The 7,170-nt window shown below is 37.0% G+C and overlaps 1 protein-coding gene across 1 annotated transcript in view; it reads left to right on the plus strand.

Moving 5' to 3' along the window:
• LOC106880544 (putative uncharacterized protein DDB_G0282499) overlaps positions 1 to 7,170 on the plus strand; it is an 88,556-nt gene that overhangs the window by 54,675 nt on the left and 26,711 nt on the right. The window lies entirely within an intron of this gene.

Consider the following 7,170-nt stretch of genomic DNA (forward strand, 5'->3'; position numbering starts at 1 on the left):
CCCCCCCCCCACCTTCCCCGATCTCAAGAGGGCAGTATCACCCACTTTGGGAATCACTGCTATAAGCCATCCAGAATAGTAACATTCCAAATCAGTATAAGTTGTATATGAAGCAATAACATTTCATACATAATAAAATGGACTTAAGGGCAGGCAATATTGTGTGGTGAACAAGTTTGCTTCACAACCATATGGTTTGGGTTCAGTCTCAATTCACAACACTTGCTATAGCCCAGAGCTGATCAAGCCTTATAAGGAAATTTGATAGGCAGATACTCTGCAGAAGCTAGTCATTTATGTGTTTGTGTGTATGTGTTTGTGCCTGTATTTTATGAGGGGGAGTCAGAAAGTAATGCATCTTTTATCTGCATTACTTTTTAACACACACTTGTATATACAAAGCTGAGTCAAAAAATAATGCAAATAAAAATTGTTACTTTCTGATTCACCCTTGTATTTATCTCATATGGCTTGACAACTGGAGTTGGTTTATTTACATTCCTGTAACTTAGCAGTTCAGCAAAAGAGAGACAATAAAATAAGTACTAAGCTTAAAAAAAGAAAAAGGGCAAAGTAAGTACTGGCACTGATTTCTTCAGCTACACCCTTCAAGGCAGTACCATATCACAACTGCAGTCCAATGATTGAAACATCACCATCACCATCATCATCATCATCATCAACATTTAACATCCATTTTCCATGCTGTCATGGGTTGGATGGCTTGACAAGAACTGGTAAAACCAGAGGCCACACCAGGTTCCATAGTCTGTTTTAGTTTGGTTTCTATGGCTAGATACCCTTTCTAATGCCAACCACTCCACAGTGTAATGGGTGCTTTTTATGTGGCACCAACACCCACACCAGTGCTTTTTACATTGCACCTTGGTTTTAGAATCTCAATTCTGTTGTGATGGGTGGGTCTTCTCAAGTACGGCAATGCACCACATATCTCAGTTCTTTATCACCTCCTTCATAAGGTTCAGCATTTTGAGATTGCTTTCATGTAAGATTCAGCATTTTGAGATTGCTTTCATGTAAGGTTCAGCATTTTGAGATCAGCCTTCAGAGAGACAAGTAAAAGAATTAATAGAATAAATGAATATTCTTACTAAACATACATATTAGTCTTCAGCCCTAACAACTTAAATAACTATCACACAACCCACAATACATACTCTGGACTTGTGGTTCTCAATCTTTTTGACTTTGTGGAATACCAGGGATCAAGTAGAAAAAATTACAAATGCATTTCACATGCAGAGCTTAAATAAAAATTGTTTCAAAGTTAAAAATTTAGAAAACAATGTAGAAAGTATTGCTTACTTCATTTTATTAATTATACTAGTCGGACCTGTAAATATTTCATGGAATTAATTGTAAACCTATTGGGTTATTTTTGAAAACCTTATTCAAAAAGCCTGAAAGCATAGTCTGTGTTGTGTCTGTATCAAAAGATAGTCGTTCATCTGCTATTCATTGAAAAGTGAAGGAAATTGGAACATGATGATTACTTAATGCACTTTATATATATACTTTATGCACAATTTTATTGACTTAATACACAGCACTCATAAAATAAATATTCATTGTTATTTTTCCATTTTTCCTGTAAACACAAAAAAATTACATTTTAAAATTTACATGGTCACAATTTCGTATCTAGAAATCAAAAATTTTATAGTAAAAGAAATTGTCTTATATGTAAAATATAGGGGTCACAATTTCATGGGCGTAAAAATATAATGCAACATAGCTTACTCTGAAAACTACATCGTTGGTAACTTATAAGCCTAGGCGATGGGTCAGAACCAATACACATTTCAATTTGTGTACACTTTTCAATCCAATAGTTCTTTGCAGATTATGTTCTTTGTGTAAGTTCTCCCTCTTCTTTTCCCTTGTTTGTCTCACATCAGATAATTTGCAAACCCTTGAGAATGCAACATATAGCTGACTATGGCTGAATACAGATTCAGGCAAGAACAGCCTCACTTTAACAAATGTCTGCCTTTATGATTTATTGATAGTCATTGCATATGACAGGCAAATGGGAAACTGGTTTCTTTCTAAAGTGAATGGCAAGTTTGGGATGTGCATGTGTTAAGTGATAGGTGATATAAAAAATTTTAGTTCAATTTTTAAAAAAATTACTTTTCACTGTGCACTCACCACCACCACAACTATCATCTCTCTCTCTCTCTCTCCCTCCCTCTTTCTTTCTCTGTCTTTCTTTAATCGCACCATCAGAACATCATCCCTCTGCTAAAATTTTATTCCTAATTCTCCTCTATATCACTACCTTTCAACTAACTTTTTTAACCATGTAATAAATATTATGTTCCTCCTACCACATGCCATGGACACTTCTCTCTTTGTCTTTTCTCTCTTCCTCTTTTTCTCTCTCTCACTTTTTCTGCCTCACTCTTCACCTCATCTTTTTCTCTCCCCTTTTTCTTTCTCTTGTTCTCTCTTTCCCTTCAACTAATCATGTGATTACATTCCCTCTATCTCACGTCATGGACACTTCTCTCACACTCTTTTTCTCTCTTCCTCTTTTCTTTCTCCCTCTTTTCTTTCTCCCTCTTTTTCTGTAATCACGTGGAAACATTACTGACAGGCTAAGTAACGTAATGACAAGCAAAATTAATATAAGATTTGTATAAAACAAAATTGTAAGTCATGTTTTTTCAAGAGTCTTAAGTAATGTTTCTTTAAAAATCCATGGTGCATCTAGATACCTCTTGCAGTGTACTGTTTGAGAATGACTACTTTACACTGACAATGAACAACAAATGGTGACTGACACTACAAGAGCAAACAGCCTTACCACATCAGAACTATCAATAGAACAACTAAAAGAAAACCTACAGGCAATAAATTCATAAATGCTATAAAATACCCTCATATACCTTCCACACAACAAAATAGTCAATATTTTCCTGTCAGACATTAGTACAAATAGAACAGACATTATTCAAGTACACTCAAATTGTCACAACCCACTATGTAGTTTATCAACCTGATAGAAATAGCAGCTGAATTTTCCTTGAACCAGCTTAAAGATGGATGGCCAATGAAATCCGAGATATACAAAAAGATATAATAGTAATGATTGGATCATCATTGATTAGGACTGACATTTGGCCAAATAACCACAGTGCCATGTATCTCAAACTCACGCATTCCACTTTAACTTTGTGTAGGCCCATACGCACAACACTGTGCACTTCTTTTATTGCACACAAATACCTTCACAGCTTGATATACGTTTTCTATGAGTCAGCCTCATAAGGCCAGCCCAGTTTATCAACAGCTGGAACCAGGCCCAGTGAGGGAGTATAGAGGAAGCTCTCAAAGTCTTGTACCTTCAGAGGAGCCAGCAGCATCAACAATAGACCCTGCAACACTCATCATCATTATCACTGCACACAGTACCACAGTCATCATCTTTGTTGTTCCTGCAGCCACCACTACCACCACCATCATCATAATCATCATGATAATTATTATTTCATTACTATATACCATTACTTTGTCTCTATTAAATTCTCTGTGTGTTTCAGTCTTGCTTCACCAAAAATGTGAAGCCCAATATTCTAAGTATTTTCTTTCTTTAAGAACAACTATCCTTGTTTTTTCTTATGGTCACTGTCACACCATGGAGGTGTCACTGTCACACCATGGAGGTGCAATGGCCCAGTGGTTAGGGCAGCGGACTCGTGGTCATAGGATCGCGGTTTCGATTCCCAGACTGGGCGTTGTGAATGTTTATTGAGTGAAAACACCTAAAGTTCCACGAGGCTCCGGCAGGGGATGGTGTCGAACCCTGCTGTACTCTTTCACCACAACTTTCTCTCACTCTTACTTTCTGTTTCTGTTGTGCCTGTAATTCAAAGGGTCAGCCTTGTCACACTGTGTCACGCTGAATATCCCCGAGAACTACGTTAAGGCAGTGCCTACATTGAATAAAATAGATCAATAGCAACATTTTCCTTTTATGGCAAAATATGCACCTAATTCAATAAAATTATGAAGGTCACTCTGATTTCTATGCATAAAATGCAAAATATTTGATTCTTTTGTAGGTTAGGTAGGCATAATTTGCCCTGCCTTTCAATCTTTGTATTTAAGTTATGCATAGTAACGCTAGTATACATGCTCTGTACACTCCTACATTTTCTTTACAGGCTATGAAGGCAGAAGTAAATCTGCCTTCAACACAGTTGCATGCCTGTATTTCGCTTATTTTTATTATTTCATTACTATATACCATTACCTGAGTAATTACTGACGGCATGTGCCTGATTATATCCCAGCTCACTTGAAGGGTTTTATCTTGTGAGTACTTGGCAACCTCACTAGTGCTGGTGCTATAAAAAAAAAAAAAAGCACCCAGTTCACTGTAAAGTGGTTGGCATTAGGAGGGATATCCCGCTGAAGAAACCATGGTGAAGCAGAAAATTGAAGTTTGGTGCAATCCTTTGGCTTGTCAGTTCTTGTCAAACCACTCAACACATGCCAGTATGGATAAAGGGACGTTATATGATGGTGATGACGACAATGATGATGATCTCTATTCTTTTCTCATTTATTTTATCTGTCTTTATACTCATTAATAGTATCTGTCTCTATTTATACTCATTTACAGAATCTGTTTCTGTACTCATTTTTCTAGCATCTATTCTATTTATATTCATAACATCTATCTTTATTTATACTCATTTATTGCATCATATTCTTATATATAATTTATAGCATCTGTCTATTTATACTGAGATGCGTTTCACCATGTCGTGCCAAGAATCTCTGTCTCCTATTAGCTTTAAGTAAGTCCTCAATTTCAAATTGTGGTGTCTTTGCCAATAACATCAATGTAATAAAGTGGTCTTTGTATTCTGTTAGAGTGCAGAAGTTGCCAAAATACAACATCTGTTCAGCATGATAGCAGTGGCAAGTAAGCATACCTTGCACTGAGTAACAATACTCTATACACTTGTGTGTGTGTGTGGGGGGGGGTATACATGTATGTATGTGTATGTCTGTGCATATATCTGTTTTGGTTAGGTGTGTGTGTGTGTGTGTGTGTGTGTGTGTGTGTATATACTCTCAACCTTGACTGTTTGCCTCTTGACCCTCTGATTTTTCTATTGTGTCATGGACTACCTATATGCTTTTATATATTTACATACCCAATATACATGTGGTGTGAGTAGGAGAATGGGGGATTGGGTTGAGTGTCTGCATGTATACAAATGTAAATGTTTGTGTGTGGGGGGGAGATCTCTGCACTTTTTGTTACTTCTACCCTACTCAGGTGCTAATTGAATTACAATACTTAAAACACTGTGCCTAAATTGATGAAGCTGGATGAAGTTGAAGTGGGGTGTTCTGGTCATCTTAGAGTTCTAGCATTCCACTTGTCCACAAATACTATGCATCCAATACTCTTTGAAAAAGTTAAGGATCTTATTGCCCTGGTTGAGAAAAACATTGAACTGCATTTTGTGGTGAGATCCCAGGTGTTTGAGAGTATTGAGTTACCCCTTAGTCACATTATTCCCAGGTTTTTTCAAGCTTATGGTGGTAGTATCTGTTCAAGGCTCCAGTTATGGTTCAAATAGCAGAAGATGGTCTGATGGCTAAGGCAGATGGAATTCAAAGAAGAGCTAGACTTTAGACATGTGTCACACAAAGCCACTGATATGTAGACTTACCCTGATGTTACATGTATCAGCCACTCTGCCTAAAAGTTAAACAGGCCCTGTCTAACCTTTAGAGAGCAGGAGACAAGCAGAGTAAACTGGATAATAAATCAGCAAACAGCATTGGGAACCCATTGGTGTATCTTTTGTAAGAAAACTTATGAATTAAAAGCAGTGCTCTAGCATGGCCACAGTCAAACGACTGAAACAAATAAAAAAATAATCTTTTGCATGAAGGTCCATGATTGCCAACTCCTGGAGGCATGGAACAGAAAGAGAGAGGGAGAAAGACAGACAGACAGAGAGAGCAAGGGTTTTATATAAACTACTTTATCATAACAATTTCACGGGATAATACATTTAATGCATATACAACTTCAGATTTGGAACATAGTCATAGGTATTGAACTAACACTCCATTGGCATTGTACTATATTTCCTCACCCCTCAGTCTCCCATTAAATAAGCACATAATAACAGGCATTTGTGGACCTTACATTATTGAATCATTTAGCTTAGAACATGCTCATGCTCACTCTATCTCTTCCTAATGCACTCTATACCTAGTCATTTTTCTTTACTCTTTCATCTTCCTAATCCTTGTTCCATCCTGTTGTTGTTGTTTTTTTGTCTTTCTTACCCCCTTCCTCCACTTCATACTACTTTCATTTTGTCTGTTTTCATTTTCCTTTTAATGTTATTATCGGTTGTTACTCGCAAACTTATCTTCTTTAATCGGTGCGAGTTCTCTGATGAAATATTGATGCAAATATGCTTGTTGTACATATGTAGCATGGAAAGGACCACATGGAACTGCAGTAATAAAGATTATTGACTCTCTCTCTCTCTCTCTCTCTCTCTCTCTCTCTCTCTCTCTCTCTCTCTCACACTCACTCACTCACTCACTCACTCACTCACTCACTCACTCACTCACCCACTCACCCACTCACTCACTCACTCACTCACACGCAGCTGGCCAATTGGTAGCATCATTAGCGCATTTGATAGACTACTGTAGTTGTTTCAGCTCTCTTATGCTTTGAGTTCAAATCCCACTGAGATCAACTTTAGCTTTTATTGTTTCTGGATCAGTAAATAATAACAGTCCTATACAGGAGTCACTCTTCCTTTTTTCTTCATATTTTCTTTTTTTCTTTTTTGGAAGAAATTGGCTGTGGTTAGACTTGGAGATGAATGGGTTCTGCAAAGTCTGAGGTGTCCCAAACACACCTTTAACTTGATCAAGGAGTTCAGGGCTGAATGCAAGACAAGGCATAGTGCTCTATATTGACATTGTAATGTTTTAGATAATTTACTATTATATTTATGGAAGCTAAAAAATGTAAGCATGTACATGAAAATCTTGCAGAGACAGGATGTCTGTAGTAGTATCTACAGGGGCAAAATCGGTATATGACATGCCTGCATGAATGTGCGTATATATATATATATATATATATATATA

This window comes from Octopus bimaculoides, chromosome 2 (genome assembly GCF_001194135.2).
Source record: "Octopus bimaculoides isolate UCB-OBI-ISO-001 chromosome 2, ASM119413v2, whole genome shotgun sequence".
NCBI classification, from domain to species: domain Eukaryota; kingdom Metazoa; phylum Mollusca; class Cephalopoda; order Octopoda; family Octopodidae; genus Octopus; species Octopus bimaculoides.